Genomic DNA, 22,592 nt, shown 5'->3' with positions numbered 1-22,592 from the left:
TGGAAATAACTACAGCGCTATCTCTATAAACATGGAAATAGCTACACCGCCATCTGTATGAACATGGAAATATCTGCACCGCCATCTGTATGAACATGGAAATTTCTACACCGCTACCTGTATAAACATGGAAATAGCACCGCTATCTGTATGAACATGGAAATATCTACTCCGCTATCTGTATAAACATGGAAATATCTACACCGCTACCTGTATAAACATGGAAATATCAGCACCGCTATCTGTATGAACATGGAAATATCTACACCGCTATCTGTATGAACATGGAAATATCTACACCGCTATCTGTATGAACATGGAAATATCTACAAAGCTATCTGAATGAACATGGAAATATCTACTCCGCTATCTGTTTGAACATGTACATATCTACACCACTATCTGCATGAAAATGGAAATATCTACAAAGCTATCTGCATATACAATGAAATGTCTACACAGCTATCTCTTTACACATGGAAATAACTATACCGCTATATCTATAAACATGGAAATATCTACACCGCCATCTGTATGAACATGGAAATATCCGCACCGCCATCTGTATGAACATATAAATATCTGCACCGCCATCTGTATTAAGAAGGAAATATCTAAACCGCTATCAGTATAAACATGGAAATATCTACACCGCTATCTGTATGAACATGGAAATATCTACACCGCTATCTGTATCAACATGGAAATATCTACACCGCTATCTGTATGAACATGGAAATAGCTACACCGCTATCTGTATGAACATGGAAATATCTACACCGCTATCTGTATGAACATGGATATATCTACACAGCCATCTGGATGAACATGGAAACATCTACACCGCTATCTGTATGAACATGGAAATATCTACACCGCTATCTGTATGAACATGGATATATCTACACAGCCATCTGTATGAACATGGATATATCTACACAGCCATCTGGATGAACATGGAAATATCTACACCGCTATCTGTGTAAACATGCATAGATCTTCACCGCTATCTGAATAAACATGGAAATATCTACACCGCTATCTGTATGAACATGGAAATATCTACACCACTATCTGTATGAACATGGAAATATCTACACCACTTTCTGTTTGAACATGGAAATATCTACACCGCTATCTGCATGAAAATTGAAATATCTACACTGCTATCTGCATATACATTTAAATATCTACACAGCTATCTCTTTACACATGGAAATAACTACACCGCTATCTGTATGAACATGGAAATATCTACACCGCCATCTGTATGAACATGGAAATATCTGCACCGCCATCTGTATTAAGATGGAGATATCTACACTGCTATCTCAATAAACATGGAAATATCTACACCGCCATCTGTACGAACATATAAATATCTACACCGCCATCTGTATTAAGAAGGAAATATCTAAAACGCTATCTGTATAAACACAGAAATATCTACACCGCTGCCTGTATAAACATGGAAATATCAGCACCGCTATCTGTATGAACATGGAAATATCTACACCGCTATCTGTATGAACATGGAAATAGCTACACCGCTATCTGTATGAACATGGAAATAGCTACACCGCTATCTGTATGAACATGGATATATCTACAGAGCCATCTGGATGAACATGGAAATATCTACACAGCTATCTGTATGAACATGGAAATATATACACCGCTATCTGTGTAAACATGCATACATCTTCACTGCTATCTGTATAAACATGGAAATATCTACACCGCTATCTGTATGAACATGGAAATATCTACACCGCTATCTGTATAAACATGGAAATTTCTACACCGCTACCTGTATAAACATGGAAATATCAGCACCTGTATCGGTAGGAACATGGAAATATCTACACCGTTATCTGTACGAACATGGAAATATCTACACCGCTATCTGTATGAACATGGAAACAGCTACACCGCTATCTGTATGAACATGGAAATATCTACACGGCTATCTGTATGAACATGGATATATCTACACAGCCATCTGGATGAACATGGAAATATCTACACCGCTATCTGTGTAAACATGCATACATCTTCACAGCTATCTGTATAAACATGGAAATATCTACACCGCTATCTGTATGAAGATGGAAATATCTACACCGCTATCTGTATGAACATGGAAATATCTACACCGCTATCTGTTTGAACATGGAAATATCTACACCGCTATCTGTATGAAGATGGAAATATCTACAACGCTATCTGTGTAAACATGCATACATCTTCACCGCTATCTATATAAACATGGAAATATATACACTGCTATCTGTATGAACGTGGAAATATCTACACCGCTATCTGTTTGAACATGGAAATATCTACACCGCTATCTGCATGAAAATGGAAATATCTACACAGCGATCTGCATATACATGGAAATATCTACAAAGCTATCTCTTTACACATGGAAATAACTACAGCGCTATCTCTATAAACAAACAAATATCTACACCACCATCTGTATGAACATGGAAATATCTGCACCTCCATCTGTATGAACATATAAATATCTACTCCGCCATCTATATTAAGATGGAAATATCTACACCGCTATCTGTGTAAACATGCATACATCTTCACCGCTATCTGTATAAACATGGAAATATCTACACCGCTATCTTTATGAACATGGAAATATCTACACCGCTATCTGTATGAACATGGAAATATCTAAACCGCTATCTGTTTGAACATGGAAATATCTACACCACTATCTGCAGGAAAATGGAAATATCTACACTGCTATCTGCATATACATTTAAATATGTACACTGCTATCTCTTTACACATGGAAATAACTACACCGTTACCTGTATGAACATGGAAATATCTACACCGCCATCTGTATGAACATGGAAATATCTGCACCGCCATCTGTATGAAAATATAAATATCTACACCGCCATCTGTATTAAGATAGAGATATCTCCACTGCTATCTGTATAAACTTGGAAATATCTACACCGCTATCTGTATAAACATGGAAATATCTACACAGCTATCTGTATAAACATGGAAATATCTACACCACTACCTGTATAAACATGGAAACACCAGCACCGCTATCTGTATCAACATGGAAATATCTTCACCGCTATCTGTATGAACATGGAAATATCTACACCGATATCTGTTTCAACATGGAAATATATTCACAGCTATCTCTTTACACATGGAAATAACTACACCGCTATCTCTATAAACATGGAAATATCTACACCGCCATCTGTATGAACATGGAAATATCTGCACCGCCATCTGTATGAACATATAAATATATACACCGCCATCTGTATTAAGAAGGAGATATCTACACCGCTATCTGTATAAAGATGGAAATATCTACACCGGTATCTGTATAAACATGGAAATATCTACACCGCTACCTGTATAAACATGGAAATATCAGCACCGCTATCGGTATGAATATGGAAATAACTACACCGCTATCTGTATGAACATGGATATATCTACACCGCTATCTGTATGAACATGGAAATATCTTTACCGCCATCTGTATGAACATGGATATATCTACACAGCCATCTGTACGAACATGGAAATATCTACACCGCTATCTGTATGAACATGGAAATATCTGCACCGCCATCTGTATGAACATATAAATATATACACCGCCATCTATATTAAGATGGAGATATCTACACCGCTATCTGAATTAACTTGGAAATATCTACACCTCTATCCGTATAAACATGGAAATATCCACACCTCAATCTGTATAAACATGGAAATATCTACACCGCTACCTGTATAAACATGGAAATATCAGCACCGCTATCTGTATGAAGATGGAAATATCTTCACCGCTATCTGAACATGGAAATATCTACACCGCTATCTGTATGAACATGGAAATAGCTACACCGCTATCTGTCTGAACATGGAAATATCTTCAACGCCATCTGTATGAACATGGATATATCTACACAGCCATCTGTATGAACATGGAAATACCTACACCGCTATCTGTATGAACATGGAAATATCTACACCGCTATCTGTATGAACATGGAAATATCTTCACTGCCATCTGTATGAACATGGATATGTCTACACATCCATCTGGATGAACATGGAAAAATCTACACCGCGATCTGTATGAACATGGGAATATCTACACCGCTATCTGTGTAAACATGCATACACCTCCACCGCTATCTGTATAAACATGGAAATATCTACACCGCTATCTGTATGAACATGGAAATATCTACACCGCTATCTGTTTGAACATGGAAATATCTAAACCGCTATCTGCATGAAAATGGAAATATCTACACAGCTATCTGCATATACATGGAAATATCTACACAGCTATCTCTTTACACATGGAAATAACTACACCGCTATCTGTATGAACATGGAAATATCTTCACCGCCATCTGTATGAACATGGATATATCTACACAGCCATCTGGATGAACATGGAAATATCTACACAGCTATCTGTATGAAGATGGAAATATCTAAACCGCTATCTGTGTAAACATGCATACATCTTCACCGCTATCTGTATAAACCTGGAAATAACTACACCGCTATCTGTATGAACATGGAAATATCTACACCGCCATCTGTATGAACATGGAAATATCTGCACCGCCATCTGCATGAACATATAAATATCTACACCGCCATCTGTATTAAAATGGAGATATCTACACTGCTATCTATATAAACATGGAAATATCTACACCGCCATCTGTATGAACATATAAATATCTACACCACCATCTGTATTAAGAAGGACATATCTAAACCGCTATCTGTATAAACATGGAAATATCTACAACACTGCCTGTATAAACATGGAAATATCAGAACCGCTATCTGAATGAACATGGAAATATCAACACCGCTATCTGTATGAACATGGAAATAGCTACACTGCTATCTGTATGAACATGGATATATCTACACAGCCATCTGGATGAACATGGAAATATCTACACCGCTATCTGTGTAAACATGCATACATCTTCACCGCTATCTGTATAATCATGGAAATATCTACACCGCTATCTTTATGAACATGGAAATATCTACACCGCTATCTGTATGAACATGGAAATATCTACACCGCTATCTGTTTGAACATGGAAATATCTTCACCACTATCTGCATGAAAATGGAAATATCTACACGGCTATCTACATATACGTTTAAATATATACACTGCTATCTCTTTACACATGGAAATTACTACACCTTTACCTGTATGAACATGGAAATATCTACACCGCCATCTGTATGAACATGGAAATATCTGCACCGCCGTCTGTATGAAAATACAAATATCTACACCGCCATCTGTATTAAGATAGAGATATCTCCACCGCTATCTGTATAAACATGGAAATATCTACAACGCTATCTGTATAAACATGGAAATATCTACACCGCTATCTGTATAAACATGGAAATATCTACACCACTACCTGTATAAACATGGAAATATCAGCACCGCTATCTATATGAACATGGAAATATCTTCACCGCTATCTGTATGAACATGGAAATATCTACACCGCTATCTGTAAGAACATGGAAATATCTACACCGCTATCTGTTTGAACATGGTAGTATCTACACCGCTGTCTGCATGAAAATGGAAATATCTACACAGCTATCTGCATATACATGGAAATATCTACACAGCTATCTCTTTACACATGGAAATAACTACACCGCTATCTGTATGAACATGGATATATCTACACCGCTATCTGTATGAACATGGAAATATCTTCACCGACATCTGTATGAACATGGAAATATCTACACAGCCATCTGGAGGAACATGGAAATATCTACACCGCTATCTGCATGAAAATGGAAATATCTACACTGCTATCTGCATATACATTTAAATATCTACACAGCTATCTCTTTGCACGTGGAAATAACTACACCGATATTTGTATGAACATGGAAATATCTACACCGCCATCTGTATGAACATGGAAATATCTGCAATGCCATCTGTATGAACATATAAATATCGACACCGCCATCTATATTAAGATGGAGAAATCTACACCCCTATCTACATGAAAATGGAAATATCTACACTGCTATCTGCATATACATTTAAATATCTACACAGCTATCTCTTTACACATGGAAATAACAACACCGTTATCTGTATGAACATGCAGATATCTACACCGCCATCTGTATGAACATGGAAATACCTGCACCGCCATCTGTATGAACGTATAAATATCCACACCGCCATCTGCATTAAGAAGGAGATATCTACACCGCTATCTGTATAAACATGGAAATATCTACACCGCTGTCTGTATAAACATGGAAATATCTACACCACTATCTGTATAAACATGGAAATATCTACACCGCTACCTGTATAAACATGGAAATATCAGCACCGCTATCGGTATGAACATGGAAATATCTACTCCGCTATCTCTATGAACATGGAAATATCTACACCGCTATCTGTATGAACATGGAGATATCTTCACCGCCATCTGTATGAACATGGCTATATCTACACAGCCATCTGTATGAACATGGAAATATCTACACCGCTATCTGTATGAACATGGAAATATCTACACCGCTATCTGTATGAGCATGGAAATAACTTCACCGCCATCTGTATGAACATGGATATGTCTACACGGCCATCTGGATGAACATGGAAAGATCTACACCGCGATCTGTATGAACATGGAAATATCTACACTGCTATCTGTGTAAACATGCATACATCTTCACCGCTGTCTGTTTAAACATGGAAATATCTACACCGCTATCTGTATGAACATGGAAATATCTACACCGCTATCTGTTTGAACATGGAAATATCTAAACCGCTATCTGCATGAAAATAGAAATATCAACCCAGCTATCTGCATATACATGGAAATAACTACAAAGCTATCTCTTTACACATGGAAATAACTACACCGCTATCTCTATAAACATGGAAATATCTACACCGCCATCTGTATGAACATGGAAATATCTGCACCGCCATCTGTATGAACTTATAAATATCCACACCACCATCTGTATTAAGATGGAGATATCTTCACCGCTATCTGTATAAACCTGGAAATATTGACACCGCTATCTGTATAAACATGGAAATATCTACACCGCTATCTGTATAAACATGGAAATATCTACACCGCTACCTGTATAAACATGGAAATATCTGCACCACTATCTGTATGAACATGGAAATATCTACACCGCTCTCTCTATGAACATGGAAATATCTACAACGCTATCTGTATGAACACGGAAATAGCTACACCGCTATCTGTATGAACATGGAAATATCTACACCGCTATCTGTATGAACATGGAAATATCTACACCGCAATCTGTTTGAACATGGAAATATCTACACCGCTGTCTGCAGGAAAATGGAAATATCTACACAGCTATCTGCATATACATGGAAATATCTACACAGCTACCTCTTTACACATGGAAATAACTACACCGCTATCTCTATAAACATGGAAATATCTACACCGCCATCTGTATGGACATGGAAATATCTGGACCGCCATCTGAATGAACATATAAACATCTACACCGCCATCTGTATTAAGAAGGAGATATCTACACCGCTATCTGTATAAAGATGGAAATATCTACACCGCTATCTGTATAAACATGAAAATATCTACACCGCTATCTGTATAAAGATGGAAATATCTGCACCGCTACCTGTATAAACATGGAAATATCAGCACCGCTATCGGTATGAACATGGAAATATCTACACCGCTATCTGTATGAACATGGATATATCTACACCACTATGTGTATGAACGTGGAAATATCTTCACCGCCATCTGTATGAACATGGATATATCTACACAGCCATCTGTATGAACATGGAAATATCTACACCGCTATCTGTATGAACATGGAAATATCTACTCCGCTATCTGTATGAACATGGAAATATCTTCACCGCCATCTGTGTAAACATGCATACACCTTCACCGCTATCTGTATAAGCATGGAAATATCTACACCGCTATCTGTATGAACATGGAAATATGTACACCGCTATCTGTGTCAACATGCATATATCTTCACCGCTATCTGTATAAACATGGAAATATCTACACAGCCATCTGTATAAACATGGAAATATCAGCACCGCTATCTGTATGAACATGGAAATATCAGCCCCAATATCTGTATGAACATGGAAATATCTACACCGCTATCTGCTTGAAAATGGAAATATCTACACAGCTATCTGCATATACATGGAAATATCTACAGAGCTATCTCTTTACACGTGGAAATAACTACACCGCTATCTGTATGAACATGGAAATATCTACACCGCCATCTGTATGAACACGGAAATATCTGCACCGCCATCTGTATGAACATATAAATATCTACACGGCGATCTGTATTAAGATGGAGATATCTACACCGCCATCTGTATAAACATGGAAATATCTACACCGCTCTCTGAATAAACATGGAAATATCTACACCGCTATCTGTATAAATATGGAAATATCTACACCGTTACCTGTATAAACATGGAAATATAAGCACCGCTATCTGTATGAACATGGAAATATCAGCCCCTCTATCTGTATGAACATGGAAATATCTACACCGCTATCTGTGTGAACATGGAAATATCTACACCGCTATCTGTATGAATATGGAAATAGCTACACCGCTATCTGTATGAACATGGAAATATCTACACCGCTATCTGTATGAACTTGGAAATATCTAAACCGCTATCTGTATGAACATGGAAAAATCTTCACCGCCATCTGTATGAACATGGATATATCTACACAGCCATCTGGATGAACATTGAAATATCTACACAGCTACCTGTGAACATGGAAATATATACACCGCTATCTGTGTAAACACGCATACATCTTCACCGCTATCTGTATAAACATGGAAATATCTACACCGCTATCTGTATGAACATGGAAATATCTACACCGCTATCGGTTTGAACATGGAAATATCTACACCGCTATCTGCATGAAAATGGAAATATCTACACAGCTATCTGCATATGCCTGGAAATATCCACAAAGATATCTCCTTACACAAGGAAATAACTACACCGCTATCTCTATAAACATGGAAATATCTACACCGCCATCTGTATGAACATGGAAATATCTGCACCGCCATCTGTATGAACATATAAATATCTACACCGCCATCTGTATTAAGATGGAGATATCTACACCGCTATCTGTATAAACCTGGAAATATCTACACCGCTATCTGTATAAACATGGAAATATCCACACCGCTACCCGTATAAACATGGAAATATCAGCACCGCTATCTGTATGAACATGGTAATATCTACACCGCTGTCTGTACGAACATGGAAATATCTACACCGCTAACTGTATGAACATGGAAATAGCTACACTGCTCTCTGTATGAACATGGAAATATCTACACCACTATCTGTATCAACATGGAAATATCTACACCGCTATCTGTATGAACATGGATATATCTACACAGCCATCTGGATGAACATGGAAATATCTACACCGCTATCTGTATGAACGTTGAAATATCTACACCTCTATCTGTGTAAACATGCATACATCTTCACCGCTATCTGTATAAACATGGAAATATCTACACAGCTATCTGTATGAACATGGAAATAGCTACACCGCCATCTGTATGAACATGGAAATATCTGCACCGCCATCTGTATGAACATATAAATATCCACACCGCCATCTGCATTAAGAAGGAGATATCTACACCGCTACCTGTATAAACATGGAAATATCTACACCGCTATCTGTATAAACATGGAAATATCTACACCGCTACCTGTATAAACATGGAAATATCAGCACCGCTATCGGTATGAACATGGAAATATCTACACCGCTATCTCTATGAACATGGAAATATCTACACCGCTATCTGTATGAACATGGAAATATCTTCACCGCCATCTGTATGAACATGGATATATCTACACAGCCATCTGTATGAACATGGAAATATCTACACCGCTATCTGTATGAACATGGAAATATCTACACCGCTATCTGTATGAGCATGGAAATAACTTCACTGCCATCTGTATGAACATGGATATGTCTACACGGCCATCTGGATGAACATGGAAAGATCTACCCCGCGATCTGTATGAACATGGAAATTTCTACACTGCTATCTGTGTAAACATGCATACATCTTCACTGCTATCTGTTTAAACATGGAAATATCTACACCGCTATCTGTATGAACATGGAAATATCTACACCGCTATCTGTTTGAACATGGAAATATCTAAACCGCTATCTGCATGAAAATAGAAATATCTACACAGCTATCTGCATATACATGGAAATAACTACAAAGCTATCTCTTTACACATGGAAATATCTACACCGCTATCTCTATGAACATGGAAATATCTACACCGCCATCTGTATGAACATGGAAATATCTGCACCGCCATCTGTATGAACTTATAAATATCCACACCGCGATCTGTATTAAGATGGAGTTATCTTCACCGCTATCTGTATAAACCTGGAAATACCGACACCGCTATCTGTATAAACATGGAAATATCTACACCGCTATCTGTATAAACATGCAAATATCTACACCGCTACCTGTATAAACATGGAAATATCAGCACCACTATCTGTATGAACATGGAAATATCTACACCGCTATCTCTATGAACATGGAAATATCTACAACGCTATCTGTATGAACATGGAAATAGCTACACCGCTATCTGTATGAACATGGAAATATCTACACCGCCATCTGTATGAACATGGAAACATCTGCACCGCCATGTGTATGAACATATAAATATCTACACCACTATCTGTATTAAGATGGAGATATCTACACCGCAATCACTATAAACATGGAAATATTTACACCGCTATCTGTATAAACATGGAAATATCTACACCGCTATCTGTATAAACATGGAAATATCTACACCGCTACCTGTATAAACATGGAAATATCAGCACCGCTATCTGTATGAACACGGAAATTTCAGACCCTCTATCTGTATGAACATGGAAATACCTACACCGCTATCTGTATGAACATGGAAATATCTACACCGCTATCTGTACGAACATGGAAATATCTTCACCGCCATCTGTATGAACATGGATATATCTACACAGCCATCTGGATGAACATGGAAATATCTACACGGATATCTGTTTGAACATGGAAATAGCTACACCGCTATCTGTATGAACATGGAAATATTTACACCACTATCTGTATGAACATGGAAATATCTACACAGCTATCTGTATGAACATGGAAATATCTACACCGCTATCTGTTTGAACATGGAAATATCTACACCGCTATCTGCATGAAAATGGAAATATCTACACAGCGATCTGCATATACATGGAAATATCTACAAAGCTATCTCTTTACACATGGAAATAACTACAGCGCTGTCTCTATAAACATGGAAATATCTACACCGCCATCTGTATGAACGTGGAAATATCTGCACCGCCATCTGTATGAACATATAAATATCTACACCGCCATCTATATTAAGATGGAGATATCTACACCGCTATCTGTATAAACTTGGAAATATCTACACCGCTATCTGTATAAACATGGAAATATCTACACAGCCATCTGAACGAACATGGAAATATCTACACCGCTACCAGTATAAACATGGAAATATCAGCACCGCTATCTGTATGAACATGGAAATATCCACACCGCTATATCTATGAACATGGAAATTTCTACACCGCTATCTGTATGAACATGGAAATATCTACACCGCTATCTGTATGAACATGGAAATATCTACACCACTACCTGTATGTACATGGAAATATCTACACTGCTATCTGTATGAACATGGATATATCTACACCGCCATCTGGATGAACACGGAAATATCTACACCGCTATCTGTATGAAGATGGAAATATCTACACCGCTATCTGTATAAATATGCATACACCTTCACCGCAATCTGTATAAACATGGAAATATCTACACCGCTATCTGTATAAACATGGAAATATCTACACCGCTATCTGTATAAACATGGAAATATCTACACAGCTATCTGTATAAACATGGAAATATCTACACCACTACCTGTATAAACATGGAAATATCAGCACCGCTATCGGTATGAACATGGAAATAACTACACCGCTATCTGTATGAACATGGATATATCTACACCGCTATCTGTATGAACATGGAAATATCTTTACCGCCATCTGTATGAACATGGATATATCTACACAGCCATCTGTATGAACATGGAAATAACTACACCGCTATCTGTATGAACATGGAAATATCTACACCGCTATCTGTTTGAACATGGAAATATCTACACCGCTATCTGTACGATCATGGAAATGTCTAAACCGCTATCAGCATGAAAATAGAAATATCTACACAGCTATCTGCATATACATGGAAATATCTACACAGCTATCTCTTTACACATGGAAATAACTACACCGCTATCTGTATGAACATGGAAATATCTGCACCGCCATCTGTATGAACACATAAATAACTACACCGCCATCTGTATTAAGATGGAGATACCTACACCGCTATCTGTATAAACATGGAAATATCTACACCGCTATCTGTATAAACATGGAAATATCTACACCGCTATCTGTATAAACATGGAAATATCAGCACCGCTATCTGTATGAACATGGAAATATCAGCCCCTCTGTCTGTATGAACATGGAATTATCTACACCGCTATCTGTATGAACATGGAAATATCTACACCGCTATCTGAATGAACACGGAAATATCTACACCGCTATCTGTTTGAACATGGAAATATCTACAACGCTATCTGTATGAACACGGAAATATCTACACCGCTATCTGTTTGAACATGGAAATATCTAAACCGCTATCTGCATGAAAATGGAAATATATACACAGCTATCTGCATATGCATGGAAATATCTACACAGCTATCTCTTTACACATGGAAATAACTACACCGCTATCTGTATGAACATGGAAATATCTTCACCGCCATCTGTATGAACATGGATATATCTACACAGCCATCTGGATGAACATGGAAATATCTACACCGCTATCTGTATTAACATGGAAATATCTACACCGCTATCTGTTTGAATATGGAAATATCTACACCGCTATCTGCATGAAAATGAAAATATCTACACAGCGATCTGCATATACATGGAAATATCTACAAAGCTATCTCTTTACACATGGAAATAAGTACAGCGCTATCTCTATAAACATGGAAATAGCTACACCGCCATCTGTATGAACATGGAAATATCTGCACCGCCATCTGTATGAACATGGAAATTTCTACACCGCTACCTGTATAAACATGGAAATATCAGCACCGCTATCTGTATGAACATGGAAATATCTACTCCGCTATCTGTATAAACATGGAAATATCTACACCGCTACCTGTATAAACATGGAAATATCAGCACCGCTATCTGAACATGGAAATATCTACACCGCTATCTGTATGAACATGGAAATATCTACACCGCTATCTGTATGAACATGGAAATATCTACAAAGCTATCTGAATGAACATGGAAATATCTACACCGCTATCTGTTTGAACATGTACATATCTACACCACTATCTGCATGAAAATGGAAATATCTACAAAGCTATCTGCATATACAATGAAATATCTACACAGCTATCTCTTTACACATGGAAATAACTACACCGCTATATCTATAAACATGGAAATATCTACACCGCCATCTGTATGAACATGGAAATATCCGCACCGCCATCTGTATGAACATATAAATATCTGCACCGCCATCTGTATTAAGAAGGAAATATCTAAACCGCTATCAGTATAAACATGGAAATATCTACACCGCTATCTGTATGAACATGGAAATATCTACACCGCTATCTGTATCAACATGGAAATATCTACACCGCTATCTGTATGAACATGGAAATAGCTACACCGTTATCTGTATGAACATGGAAATAGCTACACCGCTATCTGTATGAACATGGAAATATCTACACCGCTATCTGTATGAACATGGATATATCTACACAGCCATCTGGATGAACATGGAAACATCTACACCGCTATCTGTATGAACATGGAAATACCTACACCGCTATCTGTATGAACATGGATATATCTACACAGCCATCTGGATGAACATGGAAATATCTACACCGCTATCTGTGTAAACATGCATAGATCTTCACCGCTATCTGAATAAACATGGAAATATCTACACCGCTATCTGTATGAACATGGAAATATCTACACCACTATCTGTATGAACATGGAAATATCTACACCGCTTTCTGTTTGAACATGGAAATATCTACACCGCTATCTGCATGAAAATGGAAATATCTACACTGCTATCTGCATATACATTTAAATATCTACACAGCTATCTCTTTACACATGGAAATAACTACTCCGCTATCTGTATGAACATGGAAATATCTACACCGCCATCTGTATGAACATGGAAATATCTGCACCGCCATCTGTATTAAGATGGAGATATCTACACTGCTATCTCAATAAACATGGAAATATCTACACCGCCATCTGTACGAACATATAAATATCTACACCGCCATCTGTATTAAGAAGGAAATATCTAAAACGCTATCTGTATAAACACAGAAATATCTACACCGCTGCCTGTATAAACATGGAAATATCAGCACCGCTATCTGTATGAACATGGAAATATCTACACCGCTATCTGTATGAACATGGAAATAGCTACACCGCTATCTGTATGAACATGGAAATATCTACACCGCCATCTGTATGAACATGGAAATATCTGCACCGCCATCTGTATGAACTTATAAATATCCACACCGTGATCTGTATTAAGATGGAGTTATCTTCACCGCTATCTGTATAAACCTGGAAATACCGACACCGCTATCTGTATAAACATGGAAATATCTACACCGCTATCTGTATAAACATGCAAATATCTACACCGCTACCTGTATAAACATGGAAATATCAGCACCACTATCTGTATGAACATGGAAATATCTACACCGCTATCTCTATGAACATGGAAATATCTACAACGCTATCTGTATGAACATGGAAATAGCTACACCGCTATCTGTATGAACATGGAAATATCTACACCGCCATCTGTATGAACATGGAAACATCTGCACCGCCATGTGTATGAACATATAAATATCTACACCACTGTCTGTATTAAGATGGAGATATCTACACCGCAATCAGTATAAACATGGAAATATTTACACCGCTATCTGTATAAACATGGAAATATCTACACCGCTATCTGTATAAACATGGAAATATCTACACCGCTACCTGTATAAACATGGAAATATCAGCACCGCTATCTGTATGAACACGGAAATTTCAGACCCTCTATCTGTATGAACATGGAAATACCTACACCGCTATCTGTATGAACATGGAAATATCTACACCGCTATCTGTACGAACATGGAAATATCTTCACCGCCATCTGTATGAACATGGATATATCTACACAGCCATCTGGATGAACATGGAAATATCTACACGGATATCTGTTTGAACATGGAAATAGCTACACCGCTATCTGTATGAACATGGAAATATTTACACCACTATCTGTATGAACATGGAAATATCTACACTGCTATCTGTATGAACATGGAAATATCTACACCGCTATCTGTTTGAACATGGAAATATCTACACCGCTATCTGCATGAAAATGGAAATATCTACACAGCGATCTGCATATACATGGAAATATCTACAAAGCTATCTCTTTACACATGGAAATAACTACAGCGCTGTCTCTATAAACATGGAAATATCTACACCGCCATCTGTATGAACGTGGAAATATCTGCACCGCCATCTGTATGAACATATAAATATCTACACCGCCATCTATATTAAGATGGAGATATCTACACCGCTATCTGTATAAACTTGGAAATATCTACACCGCTATCTGTATAAACATGGAAATATCTACACAGCCATCTGAACGAACATGGAAATATCTACACCGCTACCAGTATAAACATGGAAATATCAGCACCGCTATCTGTATGAACATGGAAATATCCACACCGCTATATCTATGAACATGGAAATTTCTACACCGCTATCTGTATGAACATGGAAATATCTACACCGCTATCTGTATGAACATGGAAATATCTACACCACTACCTGTATGTACATGGAAATATCTACACTGCTATCTGTATGAACATGGATATATCTACACCGCCATCTGGATGAACACGGAAATATCTACACCGCTATCTGTATGAAGATGGAAATATCTACACCGCTATCTGTATAAATATGCATACACCTTCACCGCAATCTGTATAAACATGGAAATATCTACACCGCTATCTGTATAAAGATGGAAATATCTACACCGCTATCTGTATAAACATGGAAATATCTACACAGCTATCTGTATAAACATGGAAATATCTACACCGCTACCTGTATAAACATGGAAATATCAGCACCGCTATCGGTATGAACATGGAAATAACTACACCGCTATCTGTATGAACATGGATATATCTACACCGCTATCTGTATGAACATGGAAATATCTTTACCGCCATCTGTATGAACATGGATATATCTACACAGCCATCTGTATGAACATGGAAATATCTACACCGCTATCTGTATGAACATGGAAATATCTACACCGCTATCTGTTTGAACATGGAAATATCTACACCGCTATCTGTACGATCATGGAAATGTCTAAACCGCTATCAGCATGAAAATAGAAATATCTACACAGCTATCTGCATATACATGGAAATATCTACACAGCTATCTCTTTACACATGGAAATAACTACACCGCTATCTGTATGAACATGGAAATATCTGCACCGCCATCTGTATGAACACATAAATAACTACACCGCCATCTGTATTAAGATGGAGATACCTACACCGCTATCTGTATAAACATGGAAATATCTACACCGCTATCTGTATAAACATGGAAATATCTACACCGCTATCTGTATAAACATGGAAATATCAGCACCGCTATCTGTATGAACATGGAAATATCAGCCCCTCTATCTGTATGAACATGGAATTATCTACACCGCTATCTGTATGAACATCGAAATTTCTACACCGCTATCTGAATGAACACGGAAATATCTACACCGCTATCTGTTTGAACATGGAAATATCTACAACGCTATCTGTATGAACACGGAAATATCTACACCGCTATCTGTTTGAACATGGAAATATCTAAACCGCTATCTGCATGAAAATGGAAATATATACACAGCTATCTGCATATGCATGGAAATATCTACACAGCTATCTCTTTACACATGGAAATAACTACACCGCTATCTGTATGAACATGGAAATATCTTCACCTCCATCTGTATGAACATGGATATATCTACACAGCCATCTGGATGAACATGGAAATATCTACACCGCTATCTGTATTAACATGGAAATATCTACACCCCTATCTGTGTAAACATGCATACATCTTCACCGCTATCTGTATAAACGTGGAAATATCGACACTGCTATCTGTATGAACATGGAAATATCTACACCGCTATCTGTTTGAATATGGAAATATCTACACCGCTATCTGCATGAAAATGGAAATATCTACACAGCGATCTGCATATACATGGAAATATCTACAAAGCTATCTCTTTACACATGGAAATAAGTACAGCACTATCTCTATAAACATGGAAATAGCTACACCGCCATCTGTATGAACATGGAAATATCTGCACCGCCATCTGTATGAACATGGAAATTTCTACACCGCTACCTGTATAAACATGGAAATATCAGCACCGCTATCTGTATGAACATGGAAATATCTACACCGCTATCTGTATCAACATGGAAATATCTACACCGCTATCTGTATGAACATGGAAATAGCTACACCGTTATCTGTATGAACATGGAAATAGCTACACCGCTATCTGTATGAACATGGAAATATCTACACCGCTATCTGTATGAACATGGATATATCTACACAGCCATCTGGATGAACATGGAAACATCTACACCGCTATCTGTATGAACATGGAAATATCTACACCGCTATCTGTATGAACATGGATATATCTACACAGCCATCTGGATGAACATGGAAATATCTACACCGCTATCTGTGTAAACATGCATAGATCTTCACCGCTATCTGAATAAACATGGAAATATCTACACCGATATCTGTATGAACACGGAAATATCTACACCGCTATCTGTTTGAACATTCAAATATCTAAACCGCTATCTGCATGAAAATGGAAATATATACACAGCTATCTCATTAAACATGGAAATAACTACACCGCTATCTGTATGAACATGGAAATATCTTCACCGCCATCTGTATGAACATGGATATATCTACACAGCCATCTGGATGAACATGGAAATATCTACACCGCTATCTGTATGAACATGGAAATATCTACACCGCTATCTGTGTAAACATGCATACATTTCACCGCTATCTGTATAAACATGGAAATATCTACACTGCTATCTGTTTGAATATGGAAATATCTACACCGCTATCTGCATGAAAATGGAAATATCTACACAGCGATCTGCATATACATGGAAATATCTACAAAGCTATCTCTTTACACATGGAAATAAGTACAGCGCTATCTCTATAAACATGGAAACAGCTACACAGCCATCTGTATGAACATGGAAATATCTGCACCGCCATCTGTATGAACATGGAAATATCTACACCGCTACCTGTATAAACATGGAAATTTCAGCACCGCTATCTGTATGAACATGGAAATATCTGCACCGCCATCTGTATGAACATGGAAATATCTACACCGCTATCTATATGAACATGGGAATATCTACACCGCTATCTGTATGAACATGGAAACATCTACAAAGCTATCTGAATGAACATGGAAGTATCTACACCGCTATCTGTTTGAACATGTACATATCTACACCACTATCTGCATGAAAATGTAAATATCTACAAAGCTATCTGCATATACAATGAAATATCAACACAGCTATCTCTTTACACATGGAAATAACTACACCGCTATATCTATAAACATGGAAATATCTACACCGCCATCTGTATGAACATGGAAATATCTGCACCGCCATCTGTATGAACATATAAATATCTACACCGCCATCTGTATTAAGAAGGAAATATCTAAACCGCTATCTGTATAAACCTGGAAATATCTACACCGCTGCCTGTATAAACATGGAAATATCAGCACCGCTATCTGTATGAACATGGAAATATCTACACCGCTATCTGTATGAACATGGAAATATCTACAATGCTATCTGTATGAACATGGAAATAGCTACACCGTTATCTGTATGAACATGGAAACAGCTACACCAATATCTGTATGAACATGGAAATATCTACACCGCTATCTGTATGAACATGGATATATCTACACAGCCATCTGGATGAACATGGAAATATCTACACCGCTATCTGTATCAACATGGAAATATCTACAACGCTATCTGTATGAACATGGATATATCTACACAGCCATCTGGATGAACATGGAAATATCTACACCGCTATCTGTGTAAACATGCATAGATCTTCACTGCTATCCCTATAAACATGGAAATAACTACACCGCTATCTGTATGAGCATGGAAATATCTACACCGCTATCTGTATGAACATGGAAATATCTACACCGCTATCTGTTTGAAGATGGAAATATCTACACCGCTATCTGCATGAAAATGGAAATATCTACACTGCTATCTGCATATACATTTAAATATCTACACAGCTATCTCTTTACACATGGAAATAACTACACCGCTATCTGTATGAACATGGAAATATCTACACCCCTATCTGTGTAAACATGCATACATCTTCACCGCTATCTGTATAAACATGGAAATATCTACACCGCTATCTGTATAAACATGGAAATATCAGCACCGCTATCTGTATGAACATGGAAATATCAGCCCCTCTATCTGTATGAACATGGAATTATCTACACCGCTATCTGTATGAACATGGAAATATCTACACCGCTATCTGTATGAACACGGAAATATCTACACCGCTATCTGTTTGAAAATGGAAATATCTACAACGCTATCTGTATGAACACGGAAATATCTACACCGCTATCTGTTTGAACATGGAAATATCTAAACCGCTATCTGCATGAAAATGGAAATATATACACAGCTATCTGCATATGCATGGAAATATCTACACAGCTATCTCTTTACACATGGAAATAACTACACCGCTATCTGTACGAACATGGAAATATCTTCACCGCCATCTGTATGAACATGCATATATCTACACAGCCATCTGGATGAACATGGAAATATCTACACCGCTATCTGTATTAACATGGAAATATCTACACCCCTATCTGTGTAAACATGCATACATCTTCACCGCTATCTGTATAAACATGGAAATATCGACACTGCTATCTGTATGAACATGGAAATATCTACACCGCTATCTGTTTGAATATGGAAATATCTACACCGCTATCTGCATGAAAATGGAAATATCTACACAGCGATCTGCATATACATGGAAATATCTACAAAGCTATCTCTTTACACATGGAAATAACTACAGCGCTATCTCTATAAACATGGAAATAGCTACACCGCCATCTGTATGAACATGGAAATATCTGCACCGCCATCTGTATGAAGATGGAAATTTCTACCCCGCTACCTGTATAAACATGGAAATATCAGCACCGCTATCTGTATGAACATGGAAATGTCTACTCCGCTATCTGTATAAACATGGAAATATCTACACCGCTACCTGTATAAACATGGAAATATCAGCACCGCTATCTGTATGAACATGGAAATATCTACACCGCTATCTGTATGAACATGGAAATATCTACACCGCTATCTGTATGAACATGGAAATATCTACAAAGCTATCTGAATGAACATGGAAATATCTACTCCGCTATCTGTTTGAACATGTACATATCTACACCACTATCTGCATGAAAATGGAAATATCTACAAAGCTATCTGCGTATACAATGAAATATCTACACAGCTATCTCTTTACACATGGAAATAACTACACCGCTATATCTATAAACATGGAAATATCTACACCGCCATCTGTATGAACATGGAAATATCCGCACCGCCATCTGTATGAACATATAAATATCTGCACCGCCATATGTATTAAGAAGGAAATATCTAAACCGCTATCAGTATAAACATGGAAATATCTACACCGCTATCTGTATGAACATGGAAATATCTACACCGCTATCTGTATCAACATGGAAATATCTACACCGCTATCTGTATGAACATGGAAATAGCTACACCGTTATCTGTATGAACATGGAAATAGCTACACCGCTATCTGTATGAACATGGAAATATCTACACCGCTATCTGTATGAACATGGATATATCTACACAGCCATCTGGATGAACATGGAAACATCTACACCGCTATCTGTATGAACATGGAAATATCTACACCGCTATCTGTATGAACATGGATATATCTACACAGCCATCTGGATGAACATGGAAATATCTACACCGCTATCTGTGTAAACATGCACAGATCTTCACCGCTATCTGAATAAACATGGAAATATCTACACCGCTATCTGTATGAACACGGAAGTATCTACACCGCTATCTGTTTGAACATTCAAATATCTAAACCGCTATCTGCATGAAAATGGAAATATATACACAGCTATCTGCATATACATGGAAATATCTACACAGCTATCTCATTAAACATGGAAATAACTACACCGCTATCTGTATGAACATGGAAATATCTTCACCGCCATCTGTATGAACATGGATATATCTACACAGCCATCTGGATGAACATGGAAATATCTACACCGCTATCTGTATGAACATGGAAATATCTACACCGCTATCTGTGTAAACATGCATACATTTCACCGCTATCTGTATAAACATGGAAATATCTACACTGCTATCTGTTTGAATATGGAAATATCTACACCGCTATCTGCATGAAAATGGAAATATCTACACAGCGATCTGCATATACATGGAAATATCTACAAAGCTATCTCTTTACACATGGAAATAAGTACAGCGCTATCTCTATAAACATGGAAACAGCTACACAGCCATCTGTATGAACATGGAAATATCTGCACCGCCATCTGTATGAACATGGAAATATCTACACCGCTACCTGTATAAACATGGAAATTTCAGCACCGCTATCTGTATGAACATGGAAATATCTACACCGCTATCTCTGTAAACATGGAAATATCAAAACCGCTACCTGTATAAAAATGGAAATATCAGCACCGCTATCTGTATGAACATGGAAATATCTACACCGCTATCTATATGAACATGGAAATATCTACAC

This window comes from Gorilla gorilla, chromosome 12 (assembly GCF_029281585.2).
Source record: "Gorilla gorilla gorilla isolate KB3781 chromosome 12, NHGRI_mGorGor1-v2.1_pri, whole genome shotgun sequence".
Lineage (NCBI taxonomy): Eukaryota > Metazoa > Chordata > Mammalia > Primates > Hominidae > Gorilla > Gorilla gorilla.
This window is presented reverse-complemented; position numbering follows the sequence as displayed.